The sequence below is a fragment of the Diabrotica undecimpunctata genome, chromosome 7, assembly GCF_040954645.1.
Source record: "Diabrotica undecimpunctata isolate CICGRU chromosome 7, icDiaUnde3, whole genome shotgun sequence".
NCBI lineage: Eukaryota > Metazoa > Arthropoda > Insecta > Coleoptera > Chrysomelidae > Diabrotica > Diabrotica undecimpunctata.
Window position 1 is genome coordinate 97,585,582 of NC_092809.1, and position 20,298 is coordinate 97,605,879.

General features: G+C 33.6%; 1 protein-coding gene across 2 annotated transcripts in view; it reads left to right on the forward strand.

Moving 5' to 3' along the window:
• The first annotated feature begins 786 nt into the window (after positions 1-786).
• LOC140446884 (alpha-tocopherol transfer protein-like) overlaps positions 787-20,298 on the forward strand; it is a 65,468-nt gene continuing 45,956 nt past the window's right edge. Inside the window, exon 1 of one of the 2 annotated variants that reach the window (XM_072539463.1) lies at positions 787-954. The gene's annotated coding sequence lies outside the window, so the exon portion shown is untranslated. Of the gene's footprint in view, positions 955-4,514; positions 4,681-20,298 lie in introns of those variants that run through there. The other variant, XM_072539462.1, reaches the window with a different exon arrangement.

A 20,298-nucleotide genomic window follows, 5' to 3' on the forward strand; every position in this document is an offset into this window, starting at 1 on the left:
TAGGTTGACAAAGAGTATAAAAAATTCGACTGTTAGTTTGTATAACTTTTTGCCAGATGAAGTAAAAAGTCTTCACTTGTTATCGTTTAAGCTTAAAATCAAATCACATTTTTTGAAACATTGTTTCTATTCAAAAACGGAGTACCTAAGTACAGTTTTTACACAATAGTACTAGTTTGGTCAGTGTATTTGCCTATTATGATGATATTTTATGGTTTTATATTTTTATTTAGTGTGTTTGTTGTTTCTTAAATTGTTAATATTAAATATTTGTTTGTAATGTTTAAATTTGCAAATATTTTATATGTATGTATGTAAATTGTCACTATTCCTTCTATTCTATTCTATTCTATTAAAATGTTATACTTTGAAAAATATGTCTTAGAAGATGTCTTAAAAAATAGAAGAGGAGGTGAACGCATAAACTGTTAAACTATAGCTATAGATGGATAGAGTTTTAGTTTTCTAAAGTCTTCATCTAAAACGTATCAAAAGGTAATGGAACTAGTAAGTTAGGTACTACCCATTACAAAAGGTAATAGAACTAGTAAGTTTCCTTTAAATGTATTTTAAATTGTTCTACAAAATAAAATATTTTAATATACCTGCGATCCTTCAGTTTTCGGATATGCGTATACGTCAAAATATTTTACTTAAGATTTATTGTATTTAAGCGTCTATAAATAACCTTAATCCATGAGATAACGCAATTAACTATGGTAATACATATTCGATTGCTGTATATCTATGGAAAATGACATAAGATAATACACAGTTCAACGACAACTTATCATGAATTATAAATTAAACAATGTATCGATTATGTAGTATTACATTCACGACAGAAGTAACTAACCATCGAAAAAAAGTCATAATAAAGTGCCATAGCGAAAACAGGATGTAATAAAAAGATCACAAGTCACCCTTGAGTTTAACGTCACACAAGAAGTTTAGGTACGTATGTATAGCGTTAATGGGCCTTTTAGGCCCATTTCTGTATGTTAATTTCCATTGTTTTCTGTTCTTAGGTATCAGCTTCCAATCTCTGATTCCCATTTCTTTGACATATTCCATCACTTCTTCTTCTTGTAGTTCAATCTCCTATCGGAGATTGGCTATCATCACAGCTATCCGTACCTTATTGGCGGCTGCTCTGAAAAGATCTACTAAGCTGCAACTATACTACTCTCTTAGGTTTCTTAGCCAAGAAATTTTTCGTCTTCCTATGGATCTTTTACGCTTGATTTTACCTTGCATTATGAGCCTTAATCTCTTATATTTCGCACCTCTGGTAATGTGACCTAAATATTACAGCTTTCTTGTTTTGATGTGCTTTATGACCTCGCATTCCTTTTGTAGCCTTCTTAACACTTCTGCATTTGTAACTCGTTGTGTCCATGGTATTTTCAAAATCCTTCTATAGCACCACATCTCAAATGATTCCAACTTCTTTATATTATTCACTTTTAGTGTCCAGCTTTCTATTCCATACAACAAAGTCGAGAACACGTAGCATCCTAAGGCTCATCCTCAGCTCCAGAGGAAGGTCTCAATTAACAAACCTTGTTTTCATTTTTATAAATTCTTGTCTTGCAATTTCAATACATGTCCTTATTTCTCTACTTTGGTCATTGTTTTTATTTACCCAGGTTTCCTCTTCTACATTTCTCCATTTATTTTTTGGTTTTTCACTCTTTTTTTGCCGTCAGGTACTTTACAAACAATATTCTTTACTAGTCTATTATCTTGCATTCTTTCTAGATATCCGAGCCATTCTAGTCTACGTTTTTTCGCCAGTTTTGTTAATGTAGAATTAGCATACAATTTATAATATATAATATAATTAGCATACTTCTGCATTAGTTCGTCTTCTTCATTCTCCCTTTACTACTTTTCCACCGAACATTTTGCCAAGTATCCTTCTTTCACATGCTTCCAATCTGCTCTGTATGGTTTTCTTCATAGTCCATGTCGCGGAAGCTTATAGCATTGTGGGTCTAATTATAGTTTTGTATACTCTTATTTTTGTATTACCAGATATATCTTTGGCCTTAATTATTTTGCTCATGGTTTCAGCACATATGTTGCTCTTGGTCAGTCTTAGGTTGATTTCATATTCTTTCTTACACTTCTGATTAACCTAAGTACATATATTTATCCACCTTCTACTACATGTACCAAAAAGCCCACTCCAAAATTAATATTATCGCCTCCAATAGTATAAAACGTGTATGGACTAATCTTTTTAATCTTGTTTCCAGTCAAATGTGTTTCTTGTATTGCTATGGTGTATATTTTATGTTTTTTAAGTTCTTTTATTTAGGTTCTAGATTAATTAATTATGCTCCCTCCTCGTATACTCCTTGTATATTCCATGTCGCAATATTTAGATACGTATTCTTATTTTTGGTTTTGCTATTTATGTTCAATCTCATTTTCCTGTTCATCGCTAGGGTCCGTCGGCCTAATGGGTCGTCTTTTTCTTGTTTCACTACTATATGCCGTTTTTTGGGTCCATATTTCTAGAATTGTTTCGTTTAAAATACCATTTCCGGCCCATTCCCATTTTATGCCATCCACAGTTGGTTTTTTGTACCCTATCTTCACGTTTTTACCTTCAGCTATTAATCCTTGCCTTTATTTACAATTTCCTGCCTCATGTGTCTTTCCTTTTCAGTCAGGTCATCGTTGATGAAGATCTTTTCTCCAGTAAGAAATCTGAATTGGCTTTTTTCTATCATTACCTTAATTTTTGCCGTAATCGTTCATTTGAACCAGACATTGTTTTTTAGCTTCATTGCAGATTCTATTTCGACATCCTCTTTTAGGTGGTTTTGTATAAAATCTTTTACGTTATTTTTTAAGAGTGTTTCATCTGTTGCGACTATTGGTAGACCCGTAATTACTATGTTATTTCTTTTCATCTGTGTTTTAATTCTTTTTACTTTGTTTTCAACCTGGGTTAATCTGCTTTTTGGGTTAATCTTCCAATTCTTGCTGTAGTTTATTTTTTCAGCGGTATTATCTCTTCTCTATATTCCTTATTTCCGTTCCTGATTTCTTTTAGTTCTCCCATTATCTTCTTAAATATACTCATAACGTCGTCCTCATCCTCTGAATCTTCTTCCCTCGGTTTTTTTTGCTTGGGTTTCTGGCAGTTTTTTTGCTTCGTAAGAGAAGTGTTTACTTATTATTAATCAAAACTTTTTTTTTGATAATGTATTTTTATTTAAAACTGTATATAAATTGATTTATAAAGTATATAAAACGTGATGATTTTAATGTAATTTAAAACAAAATTTAAAACACGTTATATTTACTTGTTTCCGTATTTTGGATCTGACAAGATAAGCAAGGATTAATCGGGCTTTAGTAGAAGACTACTGACATTAGAACTTACATTTTATTGGATCATAATACTAATGACATCGTATTATGTTCGTGGTTTATTCGGTTAAGATACTTTAATACGATTACCTTGTATCTGTCAAATCCTTCTTCAGGTGCTTTATCCATCGCTAAAGTTGTCTATAAACATGGTAATTCTGATTTTGCTTACGGCAGTTCTAAATAGCTCCACTGATGTAACCTACAAACAGTGTCGCAGATTTTGGAGCCACGAGTGTTTTCTTCTGCTTAGTCCCCGCCTAATTTTTCCTGCATAATCAATTGAAGTAGACAGCACCTACTTATTGTATCTCAATATGTGTCTTAGATATAATAAGTGTCTATAAAATTACAGCAACCAATATTTTTGGCAATTTTGCGAAAAAAATAATCGTATTATTAATTATATTAGGATGTAATTAATATTTTTTGTACTATTAATTAAACGTATCGTTTCAAGAACAAAATAAGATTAATTCAGTAGATTGATATGCCAGTTGGTGTTGCCGAGACGGTAGTGCCGATAGTCCGAGAAGGTACTTGTATGAAATTATAGAAATGAAAATAGCACGGAGTAAACAAGCCACGAAAACTCTCACATGGAGTGATATGAAACAAAACTGTAAACAAAGACAACAACAAAAGGATCTTTCAGCAAACTGCTGAATATTATTCTATATGGAGCGGAAGTATGGCCAATGACAATAACAATACGAAATAAAATAAGAACAGTTGAATTAGACTTCATGAGGATATGTACAAATCACCAGAAAGGATAGAATCAGAACACTGGAAATATGAAACAGAATTGAAGTAGAATGCTTAATTACAAAAGAGCTGGAAAACAGAGCCCTCCAGTGGTACGGGCATGTACAGGCAGAATGACAGTACAGAATACCAGATAGAAGGTACGTTTTAATCCAAGTATACATAATAAACCGTGACTATTTTTTCAGCTATCGCGATCTTATGCGTATAAAGATTTTTTTTATTTTGGATGTGAGTAATCAACTACATATACAATTTTTATCAGCTGATAAAATATAAATAGTTTTAATTTAATTCACCGGTCGGATTTTATAGCCCAACTTCCTAAAATTATCGTCCTTGACTTCCACCCAGTCGAGTTCCATCCCAACATTTGTATTAAAGAGGTTATCTTTATGCCAAGTAGTAACATCGTGTTAATATTGTGACATTGGTATCTTTGTCTGCAAACCATCGGTGTTCCGTCACAACTCCGATCAATATATATAGAAAATAACGGATATTTTTAAATTTTCCTTAAAAGCGGTGAGTGAAACAAGTTTATTATACAATTACAATAGGTTTTAAAGTAGCTTAATAGAAATGAATGGTAGATTGTTTTTCTTAAGAGAAAAAGATATTGTTTATAGTAACTAGTAATTTATTCATCAATATTTTTTATAAAAAATGATTTTTTTTTGTTTTCAAAAAATAGTCGCTTTAACCACCTGGGTCATTAGTCATTAGCGACATTAGTTATTACATTATATTAAATTATATAAAGACGTATCTTTAAGAAAGCTAATTAAGTTTTTGGAAGTTAAATGTTCACTTAATATTGTCTGTAAATCACTGGAAATATTGTTGTTTTGTCTGTTTACTGTATATTTTCCACAGAGGTGTTTAACAGTAACTTTGACGACAATATTCACACACTGGAATTTCTTCCTTGGTCATTAGATACTTTTGTGTAATATTAGTGTGACCTACTCGAAGTCGAGAAATTTTGACTTGGTGAGCTCTTTTTAGGTTTAGGCATAGGTTTACTGTCGATTTAATTTCTTTTAACTTAGATACCGATAAATCCCACTTATTTTGCCAAGTATTGTTCACTTTTTCTTTGACGAACTGTTTTATGTCACTGGAGATAGTCTTTCACACTATTATAGCATGGCCGTTGTTGGTAGCATCTCTCGCTTGGAGGTTTGATTTTTCATTACCTTGTATTCCAATGTAAGATGAAACCCACATAAATTTGACTTCCGAACCAGATTCTTGTAAGGTAGCAAGTTCTTTCTTGACCAGTAAAACTATAAGGTTCTTAGTGTATAGTTGAACAATAATTGTTGTTAACGAGTTTAAAGAATCTGTGATAATGATGGAGAAAGAATGGTTTATACTTTTGGAATCCATGAGGGCTTGTAATATTGCATATAATTCTGCTGTATACACAGGAGTGGCTGACATTAATTTAAATTAAGAAGAGGAATGTGGAGTGACAATTGCTGCTCTTACGCTGTTTGCAGATTTGGAGGGATCAGTATAAATGCAGAAACTTTCCCTGCAAGTCTTGAGTTCCTTTAAAAATAACTGTCGAATTACATTGGTTGATGTCTCTGATTTGTGACATTGGAATAGTGTCGTATTGATTTCGAGAATCATGATTAACCAAGGAGGGGGAGTTTTTACATTTGAAGGAGAGAGGTCAGGAATTTGGAGTTGCAGATTTTTTTAATTTCTTTGGACTCTTTCGTAGAATGGCGAATCGAACTCATTTTTTTTATAAGTTTCTAATATAATAATATAATATGTTATTCTTATAATTTGTTACTGGCAACTGAAGATGCATATGAGAGGCATAAATACTTCCTTCCTAGGGTAAAAGGTGGTTCTCCTGTTAGGCATTGAAGATTCTGAACTGGTGTGATTCTAAATGCATCTGTGGCAATGCGAAGTGCTGTGTTTTGAATGATTTCAAGTTGCTTGGTAACATGTTTTTTAGCAAAGGCTTATAAAATAGCCTCATATTCTATTTTTGATCTAAATAGTGATTTAATAATGTAGTTTTGTCGGTTCCCCATTTTCTATTTGATAATGTTTTCATTACATTTAATCCATTTTGGCAGGACTTTTTTATTTTTGAAATATATTGTAAATATGATATTACATAATATCATACCATATATCTAGTTTATATATGGATTCTTGTAAGTGCTTTTAAATCATTCTTATATTCTTTCTCTTTGCAAATACAACCGAATCGTCCGCATATAGTCTTCCCTTAATTAGCGGGGAGCAGTGATCCAGTATATCATTGATAGCTACGAGAAAGAGAGGTGGGCTCATAACTGACCCCTGAGGTGTTCTGTTTTACTGATTCATTTTTGTTGAAGTGAAATTCTTGGTTCGAACACAGAAAACTCTTGAATGACGAAAGTTTTTTATTAATCTAAGAATATTATCCTGATTCCACATTTGCGTAATTTTGATATAATAATAAACCTCCAAACCGTGTTGTATGCCTTGGTAATATTGAAAAATACTGCGATGGTCTCTTGATTATTTGGAAAACCTTCGTGTATCTCTGACTCTAAATCTAATAAGTTGTTGATCCATTGATCGCCTGATCTATTTTGATGGAATGCACTTTTCTGAGAAATTAAATGTTTTTGTTGTTCTAAGTACCACATTAGTCTTTTATTTATAATTTTTTTTAGAACTTTTCATGATACATTAGTAAGTGATATGGGACTGTACAAGTCTATGTTTGTTCTATCTTTGTTGGGTTTGGCCAGAGGAATTATAATGTTGTCTGACCATACAGATGGAAAGACCTGATTTGTTCAAATAAAATTGGCTTTCGTTTTGGCGGGGTTAATTATATTTTTCATACAACCTGAATTAACTTTCTCATAATTTCATCTTATGTTGAATGTACATAACCTAAAAATGCTTAAAAAACGTCGAACTTTTTTTTGGGGGTGGCTGCAGGTGAATTTCTTTTTACTTTGTTTATTGGATCAAAAATGATATCTTTGATATTTTTCAGAATATTTGATATTTTCGAATTAAAAACATCCGAAAAGCTGTATTTTTTTTGGTTTTAGGGGATTTTGTACATTTTATAGACTTATATAGATCAAATCAAAGTTTTTTTATAAGTTATATATATTTTAAATTAAATGAGATCTTTATGACTTTATGAGGTTTATCACCCAATTTAAAAATTGGGTGATAAACCTTTAAGCTCGTCCTAAAAATTAAAGTTTTTCTTGGTTTTTAAGGGTTTTGGTGAGATTAATCATATTTTTTGACATCGACACAACCTGAATCAATTTTCTCATATGTTACCATTTATGTGATTAAAAATACATCTTGGCTGCGAGCTGTTGTGAATAGAATAAAATGGGTCAATGTGGTCGCCAACATCTCTAGAAGATAGACATATTTAGAAGAAGGTGACTGCAGGTCCAATTTTTTTTACTATGTGTATTTGATTAAAAACTATTTCTCTAATTTTTTCACAATTTTCCGTATAGTGCGTCATTTTTAAAAAATCCGAAAAACTGTTATTTTAGGGGTTTTGGGTAATTTTTTCTATTTTATAGACTTCGAAATGGATCAAACTAAGTTTTTTATAGGTTATAAATATTTTAAATTAAAAGAGGACTTTAGAGCATTCAAAAATAAGGCGAAACACCTTTAAACCTCCAAAAAACCATGTTTTCTTTTTAGTTTTTTAGAGTTTTTGCGGGGTTAATCATATTTTTAAAATCAATACATCCTAAGTAATCTTTAGGTCATTAAAAAAATAAAACACGTAATTTTAGCTTGCAACACCCCTGCCCTTTCCTAAAAACGTGATTTTTGTTTTTTTTTTGTAAGTTGTGACCAAAACTTTCAAAAAATTCACAGGCATGGCTAAGGCTTATACAAAACTTTTCTATGTTTTATATACTCTTATGTTGATGTACATAACCTAAAAATTCATTTTTTTTAGGTTACAATTTTTTTTGGAGATGGCTGTAAGCCAAATTTTTTTATTTTGTTTATTTGTTCAAAAACTGTATCTCTGATTTTTCAGATATTTTTCTAAGGTGCACCATGTCAAAAAATCCGAAAACTGATAGTTGGGATTTTGTGGGATTTTACAGATTTCAAAATATATCAAATCCTTAAAAAAAAGTTTTTCGGAAATTTGAAGAGCTCTCCATATGAAAACATCTTAAAAAAGTCAGAGATATAATTTTTAATCAAATACACAAAATAAAAAAAAATGAATCTCCAGATACCTCGAAAAAAAAAGTTATACAAAAAACAATTCTTAGGTTATATACTCAATATTTGTAAAAGCTTCAGTTATATGTGTGAATTTTATGAAATTCCCAAGTTGAATGTATTCCACCTCAAAAAAAAAAATAAAAACCAAAAAATTGAAGTTTTGTGGCAGGGTTGAGGGGGTGTTGGGCTAAAATTGCCTGAGCCTTATTTTTAATTACATAAAAACAAAAAAATGAAAAAAATTTAATTCTAGGATTAAGGGCATTTTGTCAATCTTAACGGGAGTACGCTTTCTGCCATAAATCTTGTTACTCTCTTTAAACATGCGGAAGCTCAAGAAGTTATTAAGCAAATAAGTATCTTATGGAAATATTTTTTTGAACGAACCCGATCTTTTCGCCGTATCTATCTATGTTTGAAGAGATTTGTGAAGTCGCAGAGATTAAGGGCTGGAGAAATGGACAGAACTTGATGTTGGTTTGCATAATATTAACTTTTATTCACATTTTCGTTTAAATGATATTAGCGTCATAATTTCAAAGATAAAGATATCTAGTTTTTTGTCCAGCAAAATAGGCAAATTTGAATCAAATTATCGTAACTCTTTTCCTAAAATTTCGTATTAATGTATTATGCAAAATACTAATAAATATCAGATCTAAATATTTATAATTAATTCGAAGAATTATTATTATAATAATTAAAATTTTATATTTACGTAAGAAAGCATCTAATAAAAAAACACACGTTCAAGTTATTTATTTGGCAGGTAGATAAACCTACCATTTCAATAAATTATTTCAAATGATTGCTATTAAAGTCACTCAACAACGTCTTTAAAAAAAGTTTTCTGGTAGCTTTTGTCATTTAGCCCATCATTCATCAATTAAATCGGGTTTAACATTAATTTATCTCAATGAATCTCTTGACTTTTCGCTCCATTCTATAATTTCTCGCCCTTCATCTAATTTCCCGCTCTTATAATAAGGAAACTACACTTGAGTGCAAAATAATCGACTCAAAAGCAACATTTGAGATTACACCTTCTGTTTCAATGTAAAAATTATGAAAATAAAAAAAAATAATGTGCAAACAATAACTTTATTATTGAACTTACAAAAACTTCTATTTCATTATTTGAAAGTCGCATTTTAAAAATAATATGCAATACAAACAGAGTTTCCTAAATATTCATCATTGGAACTAACGCAAGAAAGACATTATGAACAGAGAAATCATCAGTTACAACATGAATTTCTTAATTATTCAGTATTTAATATTACCACCCCTACTCCTAATTACACTTTTCAATCGATTTCGCATGGATCGGATGACTTTTCTAATAAATTCTTGAGGCATTGCTTCCCATTCATCATTAAGTGCAGCTCTCAATTCCATTATGCTCCTTGGTGCATGATTTCTGTTCCGGACCCTTCGTTTAAGCTCATCCCAAACATGCTCTATTGGATTTATGTCCGGGCTCAACGCAGGCCAATTTATTGTAGGTATACCGATCTCAGTCAGATAGGTGGTGGTGACTCGTGCGGTATGACATCGTTAATTATCATGCAATAAAATAAAGGCATTACCAATAAATCCCGCGTATGGAACCACATGTTCTTCCAAAATATCTCTGATGTAACGATCCGCCGTTAAACCTCCTCCACGTCCTCCACCAGGCACGAAAACCAACTCGGTTTTCCCATCCATAGAAATGTCTGCCCAAAACATACAAGAACCGCCACCATTGCCGACACAATTTCTCGTATACAACATTGAGCAAATCGTTCCCCTGGCCTTCTATAGACTCGACGCCTCTTGTCGTTGCCATGTAGGCAGATCCTACTTTCGTCGGAGAATAATACCGGACTCCATTAATAGTCGTCCCAATCCAGATGTTCGCGAGCAAATTCTAGTCGCCTTTGCTTGTGGGCTGCAGTTAGCTTGGGATCCGTAGCTGCCCTTTTTGGTGTCAGGTTGGCTGCTTTCAGTCTCCTTCTGACTGTCCAAACGCTGGTAACCACACCTCGAACCTCTCTAAGCTCTTCTTTGAGATTAACACCAGTCAAATGTCGATTTCTCAGAGATTTAGATACAAGAAATTGATCATCTCTCTCTGTTGTTATTCGTTTACGACCTCCTCCTTGTCGGCGGACATAAGCACCAGTATCTTGGTACCAACGATACACTCGAGACACAGCAGATTGGCTTAAATTTAGTCGATTTGCCACGGCTCTCTGGCTCAGGTCTTCTCTCAATAATGCTACTGCTTGAGCTGCTTTGACGGATGTGGTATCCATTTGTCATGAAGTTGCGAACTTAATTGACTGATGTATTAGTGGTTTGCTATGGAAATTAATGCTTACGATGTTCACCGAACGCGTTAAGTCGGTGCGTGTCGATTTCAATGAGTCAAATTCTGACCCCCTCTCTACGTATTGCATTATTTATTTGTAAGACGTCACCCGATTTACCAAAAATCAAAACTTTTTTCAAACTCAATAATGAGGTTAATAATTGTATACTAAATATTTTTAAATTTACACCTTTTTTGATTGAAACAGGAGACGAACTTTCGCAAAATAATTTTGAGTCAATTTTTTTGCACTCAAGTGTAGATAAAAAAAGGTGGAAGGAAACTGTAGATACGAATTTCTGACTATTTGGTTGTCATCAGTACGGTACAGCTAAGTAAGAACAGGAGTAAATTAACTTTGGAAAGGATCACTACAGAAGTAATATGACTATTTTGTGGCAATAATGTCAAAAAACCCTGAAGTTCCACAGCTATAACTAATACAGCCACAGAGGAAGCTGCAACTACCTGTAGCAAGAAACGCCAGAATGTTTTATAATAAAAAAATGATTAATGCGAGTACTGGTATGAATATAGATAGGGATAAAGTATTGCTCTGTTGCTTTTTATTATTTTCCGGTGCGTGTATTGATGATATTATTCTGTTTTCCTCCTAGTTTTATTCTGATACCAATAATTCTTTCTAAATTCCACTCACACTCTCTTACCTAAATAATTAATTTTCAATTAATTAATAAAGTGATTCCTTCTTTAGGTCTTGTTTCTTTTGGTACGCCTCTGCATACCATTAGGTAGTTGTCTAACATGGTTTGGTCTTTTACTTTTTTTCTTCTGTTTTTTTTTCGATAGCACATATCTATATCTGAGCATCAGCGAGTTCTTTAATGAGTTCTTGTTCTCTTGTTAGAGATTTAATGCTCCAAGCGGCTATTCCTAATATATTCTCTTTTTTTAATGGTGCGTTGTCCGATTACTGAAGTTTGTCGTCTTCGGTGTGGCACATCCTTGGTTGTATGAGCACTGCTGTATTTATAGTTCTCAGATAGAGTACTAACCTGGTCTGAAGACTCCTTCCTCCTTTATCAGGTCTAAGGACCAGCAGTGACAGCTGATAAGCTACTCAATCCACCCACCGGCCTCAAAGCATTTCTAAACAGATCTCAAATATTTTCCAATTTTTATTTATCTTATCTCTTGTTTCACACTTCGTCTTTTGTTTTCTGATAGTAGGTACTTTATTTATATTTTTCAAACATCATATGACTATAATCTGTGCTGTGTTTTTAATCTGCACTGTCTTGATGATTTCTACCAAAACATGGATCTTTTGTATGTATACTATAATGCCATTCTTCCTCTTCAAATTTTTTGCTTTCCTATATAAGAATATCTTTCTTCTATTGTGTTACGATTTAAAAAATGTTCATAAGACAAAATTCAAATAGTTCAATTAGTAGTTTAATTTCCTTGTGGTTCACTGTACATCCTATTATCTCGTTCTCATATCCACCCATTTGTGCATTCCAGTCTCTTATCAGAAATTTTAGTTCGGTCTTTGTCTTTCTGATAAGGAAAAAAATAAATCTATTCCAACTCAAGCGTTTATCAGACTTTCTAAGCCACTGTATAATTCTAATAGAAATGTATCAGCTGATAACTGGTACAGTTCGGTAGAACTGGCTAATCACTTACTGGATAACAAGTTAACTTTTGTTAGGACCCTAAAATCATTAAAAGAGAAATTCCACCACTATTTTAACCGAATAAAACAAGAGAACCTGGTGAAAGCTTATACGGTTTTACGAAAGATCTGACATTGTTGTCTTACACTCCAAAGAAAAATAAATATGTTCTTCTGCTGTTATCTATGCAAGTTATCGACGAAGGCACGAGCAAGCCAGAAATTATGTTACGGTGTAATCTTACAAAAGGGGGTGTGGATACTTTGGATAAAAAAACCGCCAAATATTCTTGTAGTTGCCTAACTCGAAGGTGGTCTATGGCAATCTTTTATAAAATTGTAAATATGTGTAGTGTGAATTTATGTATTATATACACTTCTATTATGGAAAATGATTAAACTAGATGCAATTTAATAAAGGCTTTGGTTTGAGAATTGGTCAAAGAACACATGCGCAGAAGACTACAAACAAATATTCCACGCGCACTGAGAAGTATTGTTTCTAGGATCCTAAAGATTGAAGATATCGCGATGGAAATCGAAGAATTATACTTTGAATTTCAAAAATATTGTAGTTTGTCCGTTTCAGAGCGAAGGAAAACCTATTGTTTATGTAAGAATTGCAATATACCAATTTGTCTTCAGTATTATCGTAAATATTGCCGAAAATAATGTAAGTGTTGCGAATATAAGAATTATCATTAATTTTAGTAGCGATTTCTTATATCTTGTTATTTTCTGTTGTTTTTACTTTACAAGAAAAAATCGCCCTGTAACACTAGAAGCACCAGCATTTGTGTATACCTAGAAGCACCACCGGCGGTCAAAATGACGGATATTAGAATTTTCTATTGCCAGCCGTTTTTGTATTCTTTTTTATTTGATAAAAACCTATATTGAGTAAATAACTAATAATAAAAGACATGTTTAATATATTTAAATAAATTATTTAATTATTTAAGTACAATTTATGCAGCGGCCAAATTTTTCAATTTTGCTTGTACATGACCCACACACAAATTTTTTATATATATGACAAATTTCAAATGTTTTATTTTTGTTGCAATTCCCTGTTTGACACTGCTTACGTTTATTATTTGGTGTTTTTTTTGTACCTCTTGGATTTGTATCCGTTGATGTTGCCCTGCCCTTATTCATGTGATCTTCTCGCAATTCTTCTGCTAACTGAAGTAGGAAATCCTGCCTAGATATTTGACTGCCCGTAACTTTGATATACAGAACCCAAGCATTTATTCCTACCATATCTAAAATATTTAAACAAACTTGCAACGGCCATCTTCTTGAAGCAGATTTGGTTGAATACAGTCCAGCCATCTGATCTACAACGTCTACTCCGTATTTTGTCTAGTTGTAGAAGATGATGGTTTCCGGTTTTTTCTTTTTATCTGTGCCCATTTTAATATCATTCGAGTGTAAAGAACTCAGCACTAGAACATTTTTGTTGACTTTTCCCTGGTACGCCGTTAGCCTCAAGTCTTCGTGTTTGAAAATTTTTGTTTTGTACAATTCCATCTTTTTATTTTTTACTGACGGTGGAATATCCTTTCTTGTTCGGTTGATTGTTCCAACAACGCTGGTAGCCTTCTTTCGTAATTCTTTTGCCAACTTTATGGACGTAAAGAAATTATCCGTCGTGACATTTCTTCCTTTATTTATAAATGGTTCCATTAGACGGCTAACAACATGTTCCCCCAGAAGTTGATTGGCTGGTCGTTGTTCATCTTTCCCTAGGTAAGGAAATCCGTTTAACAAATATTTGGACTCGACATCAGCTGCAAGCCAGAATTTAATTCCAAACTTATCGGGTTTATTCGCCATGTACTGGGTAAAGCGGCATCTTGCCTTCGTGGAAAAAAGCTGTTCGTCGATAGTTATATTTTCGCCAGGTGTATAACATAATATACAATTCTCTATAAATGGGTTCCATATTCCCGACGCAAGTGCAAATTTATCTGTTGATAATCGCTCAGTCCTGGTATTTCTCATATCAAAACGGATAAAACTCATTATTTGTGTAAATTTGTTTCTAGACATCGCCCCTTGAAAAAATTTTGGGCCCCATGTTCCAGACCACAGCATCTTTATGCTAACATTTCGTGCCATATAAGCTCCCCTATCATACAGTAAGGATATAAATGCTTCCATTTCTTCAATAGAAATTTGCCAATTTTCATCTTTGAGTTTTCTTCTACCTTCAGCAACAGTACATGATTTTATGTTACGGAGTATGCATTCATCAATCAACAGCCGCCATGCACTAGCTGCAGAATCTCTAATAATGCTTCTCTTAGCATGAGGGGTTGGTCCAGCAACTTCCTTTAGAACATTTTGACTGGTACGACTGAGGTGTCGGGTTTGTAGAAACGCACACGGTCGCTTCGGCGACACGGTCACCGGTCTACACTCCTAGTATCCGAGACGAGACTACTCGTGGGACCACTCTACTCCCATTCCAAAAGAGCCTGGTGAGGTTGAACGAGCTGGGCCCGTAAATACCTCTCCTGACCTCGGTCAGGAGGGGTGTGGATATACCGCTCCTGACGGCGGTCAGGAATGGTGTAGGTGCCCCGGCACGTACCCACCGGGAGATCCAAGAGTGGTAGAGGAGAGATCCTCGGCGGCGACCTGTCTACGTGTGAGGTGGAAATTCCTCCGCCTGCCGAACCTACCCGCCCGTAGTGTGGGAGTAACGGGTAGGCAAGGTACTCACAACACAGGTACTACGGGGAAGGTGGAGCCTCCGCGGGTTGCGTGTGCTAGACGTGTCGTGGTAACCCTACGGGGTACCCCCACGGGGGGACCCACGGGACGTCTTTGGTACGCGCCCCGTGGCACCTTCACTTTGGTGTCGGACTCGTAGGGGCAGAGGTTTCGTTAACGGGCGTATGCCGAAAGGCCAGGTAGCCCAGGGTCCTGCCGAGTTTTTACTTGGAGGGCACGCATTCATGTCATGGTACGCCTTCCTAAAATGAACGAGATAAATTAGTATGCAGGTATATACTCATTTATTTATTTATTTAAATAAATGGCACCTTAATAAATAAAGAATGGAACAACAACCAAGAAATAAGAGCGCACATCGGAAAAGCTAGATCCACCTTCAACCAGATGGGGGCCTTCTTCAAGAGCCATAACCTCTCTCTTGGTATAAAAGTAAGGATGCTGCGATGCTACGTCTTCTCTGTTCTTTTTTATGGTGTTGAATAGTTGACCTTGACGAAAATATATGCAGAAAATTGAAAGCATTCGAGCTGTGGCTAAATCGGAGAACACTTCAAATCCCGTGGACCACTATCAAATCTCGAAAGTTACAATATTTCGAAAACATTATGCGAAATGAATCTAAATGCGCCCTTCTACAAGCCATCCTGCAAGGAAAAATATTTGGAAAACGGGATCCAGGAAGAAAAACATCCTGCAGATAAGGTAAATATTGCCATGATTATCGCCAATATTCGTGACATCAAGAAGAATATGCTCAAAAATATTATACACCTAAGTGAATACATAAATAGAAGCTACTAATATAATATAGTTGCTTACCTGGTGTACTAGCATTGTTGTCAAGTAACTCCCATCCTATGGTATCTATGGAAGAATTCTCTTAATTGCTTCTGCGAATTCCTCTTACCTGGTTGGTAATCATTTCTGAAGATGTATTGAAGTCTGCATTAGAAGTTGAAGCAGAAGTACTGGGCATCACCTCAATCTCAACTTCACCTTCAGAATCACTGCCCGATGAATGTCTTTGATCAACTGTATTAGGCACATACTCGTCAACTTCATTATCGGATACATCTTCATTAGATAACTCTGCTACAGATTCATCTTCTGACAAATTCTGTAGACACTCTAATAGCTCCTGCTGAGTCAAATATCGGCGAGACATGATAACAGCAGAAATAATAAAAATCACAATGTAAAATTAATCAAAATACAGATTGAACATGCAATTGCAAAGAGTATACTCAAACTACATAATAACAAATATTTTCGATGTATTTTATACATAAAATAAGTAAAAACTTCCCAGAAAAGTAGAACAAAAATTAGACTACCTCGTCATTAGGACCGCATTTTTCTAGGTAGACATCAACATAAATATATTCAAAATGTAATTATACTAAGTACCTGTAAAAGAGAAATTATAATCCTCAAGTAAATAATAAAGTCCCAAATCATAAATTTTGTAAAATAAATATGAATGAGTAATACTCTAGACTAATGAGGGTCGAAAATAGAAAGCAGTCAAAATGACTGCTATATGGTAGTTCTAGGTATACGTTACCATATCTTAAAAAGTAATTACGCTAAGTACCTGTAAAAGAGAAATTATAATCTTCAAATAGATCTAGGAAAAGTCATACATTATCAAGTTTCTAAAACATTTATGAATAGGTAATACAGAGTGTCAAAAATGAAAAGCAGTCAAAATGACCGCTCTAGTGCTTCTAGTGTTAACTAAATAACACAGGCCGACATGATATTTGGTGTTTTGAGTTTGACATGTGTCCTTGTGTCCTTAGCTAATACGGGTCCGCTGATTCTGAATATAAATTCGGTTTAAGCCCATCACGTCAAAATTTTTCACAAAATTAGAAAAACCTTGTGGGATATTACATACTAGCGCAAACAAGTAACTTATTGATATTTCGTAAATTGCATTAAAATTATTTATTTAAAATACTTATTTTTCGAAAGAAATACACTATATTAATTTTATTTTATTCAATATTTTCATACATTATGTTAATTTCATTTGAATGACAACACTGCCGATACCGTCAACTCGACGGCACTGGCAGTTATAGAGTTGTATTTTCTTTTATAAGTGTTTATCGCGGCATAATGTCATCAATAAAAGTGCACGTTACGTGTGTGGTGATTTAACAATAAAAAAGCATCAACGAAACATAACAGACTTGATAAAGAAAGCTTATCACGCTTACTTCGGTGTAAAGCTTAGTGATCAGGACAAATCTTGGGTACCACACAAACTGTGCTTTCAGTGTCGAACTACTGAGAAAATGGACAAAAGGTACAGGTAACTCTTTACCGTTCCGCATTTCTATGGTATATAGGGAACCAAGAAACCATGAAGACGACTGCTACTTTTGCTCCTGCCATATAAATGGTTTCAATTCAAAAAATAAACACAAAATTCAATATCCTGAAGTACCTTCTGCTAAACGACCATCATATGGAACAGAAACATCTATTTCTCCACCTTTCCTTCGCACCATCCAACAACAATCATCAGATGAAAGTTCAGATGAAAAAATCGATGCTCAAAAGTTTATCCAAGCTGAACTAAATGACTTAGTGAGAGATTTGGGCCTATCGAAGCATGCTCCACAAATCTTAGAATCGCGACTGAAAGATAAAAATCTATTGGCTCCAGGTACGAAATTTCGTGGTATGGGTATCGTGAAAAAGAGTTCGCGAAATATTTTTCTCAAGAGGGCTCACTGGTGTATTGTCATAATATTCCTGAAGTAGTTATGAAACTGGGAGCTGACAACTACGATTCCACATCATGGCGGTTATTTCTTGATTCTTCTAAGAGAAGTCTGAAGGATGTCTTGTTGCACAATGGTAATACTTATGCCTCAGTGTCTGTTGCTCACTCCGTACATCTCAAAGAAACATATGAGAATCTTGAGCTGTTGCTAAATAAAATAAAGTATAGCGAATATTGTTGGCAACTCTGTGGAGATCTCAAAATAATATCTATCCTTTTGGGTCAGCAGTCTGGATTCACAAAGTATTCATGTTTTTTGTGCGAGTGGGATAGTCAAGTGCGAAATTTACATTACGTTAAGAAAGAGTTGCCACTCAGAGAAAGATTTGTACCAGGACAAAAAAATGTGCAACGTGATACACTAATTGACCTAGAATTAGTTCTTTTGCCTGCTCTTCACATAAAGTTAGGATTGATGAAGCAGTTTATCAAAGCTTAAGATAAATAAGGTGACTGCTTTAAATATCTGTGCAAAAAATTTCCTGCACTTTCTAAAGCTAAACTTAGAGAAGGAATTTTAGTAGGCCCCCAAATTCGAACTTTAAAATCAAACAGATTGTTTTAGAATACAATGACCCAGGATAAATCTGAAGCATGGAGTTCTTTCGTAGAAGTCATAGACGGTGTTATTGGAAACAAAAAGTCTCCAAACTATAAAGAAATTGTAGCTAACATGGTCGAAAATTATAAAAAATTGGGATGCATCTTAAAAGGAGCAGGTAGAGAGGTTCCATCAAGATATAAAGGAGATGGAGAGACTTTACGACCACAAAACGCAGTTTTCATGGATAAATAGAACGGTTTTATTAAAAAAAAATCAAATATTGTCTAACGTAGGTTCTACTGAATTATTTTTTTTTATGAACAACTCAATTTTGCAGTGTAATTTTGTAATAAATAAAGTTTCAATAAATATTTTCTCAGTATTTTTGGTAGTTTCTATGAAAAATTTCAAACACGCTTTTCTTGAATACCTGACGTGTTGGAAAAAAACTAAATACAGATTCGTAATCAATAGATTCCATTTACGATAGGACACCTATTAAAAACACTTTTTTATGAAAAAAAATGTAATCATCATTTGGCTTGTTTATATATAACATATCTAAATTTTTGATTACGTTGACTTTTTAATATATTTTTTCCAGTGTCAATTTTTTTCTATTTAGAGGGAAGTTTTATTTGTTGTGTAAAAATTCAAATAAAGAAATGTATAAAAGAAAGATAGTTGTTATTTAATATAAATATTTAATAAAAAAAATTAATTTTGTATATTAAATTTACCCGAATATAGACAACGAATCTGAGAGACCTTTTGTCACCAGTTATGTTACACCAGAAAATTTGGTATCACCAGCTAAGGGTAAAGAGTAAATCCAATTTAATATAAATACAACAATATAAAAAAAATAATGCATAATGTTTCTGACATGTAACATTAAACAATAATAAGTAAAACAATTTAATATTATGCATTTTTCTGTCTAAATAGCGTTTGATTAAATTTGTATGATAAAGAAAAGTAAATAAATACAGTAAAACCTCCCTTATCCGAAATCTTTTTAACCGAAACATCGTTTAACCGAAACAGCTGACAGTTTCAATAATTTTCTCAATAAAAAGTAAATGTTTGTCGCAGAACGTAAACAATTCCATTAATTTCACTCACCAATTTTGATGTCTATGTGTGTTGGGAAATCACAAAAACCAAGAGCTCTAAAAGATATTTCCGAAAAGGCATTTTAAGGTATAGAAGCCAAAAAAGTCCATGGATGTCGACCACTTTATTTTTAGAATGGTTTGAAAATGAATTCGTCTCAAGTGTAAAATCGTTTTTAAAATCAAAAAACCTTCCCATCAAAGCATTGTTGCTTGTTGATAATGCGCCCTCACCCTCAAAATCTACAAAATGGTGACAATTATCAGATTTTTGCCACCGAATGTCACAAGCTTAATCCAGCCGTTAGACCAGGGAGTCATAGAGACATTCAAGAGACATTATAGAGAAGCATTCTTAAGACATCTGTTATTACAGGAGACGAATTAATCCAAAAGTGTTCCCGAAATTCTCAAATCTTTAACAATAAAACATTTTTATTGGTGAGCTGAGTCGTGGGCCAAGATCAAATCTTCAACTTTGGAAAAATGCTGGAACAAACTTTTTGATAAGATTTTGATCGATTTTGACGATCCTGAAGAAGAAAATGGTAAGAAAATGACAGAAAAAATTAAACCTTTTATTAAAAATTTGCCGGGACATGACGAAATTAACTAAGAAGAGATACGTGACTGGTTAGCAGCTGATGACTCAGAACGTGAATTCATCGACCAGGACATCATTGA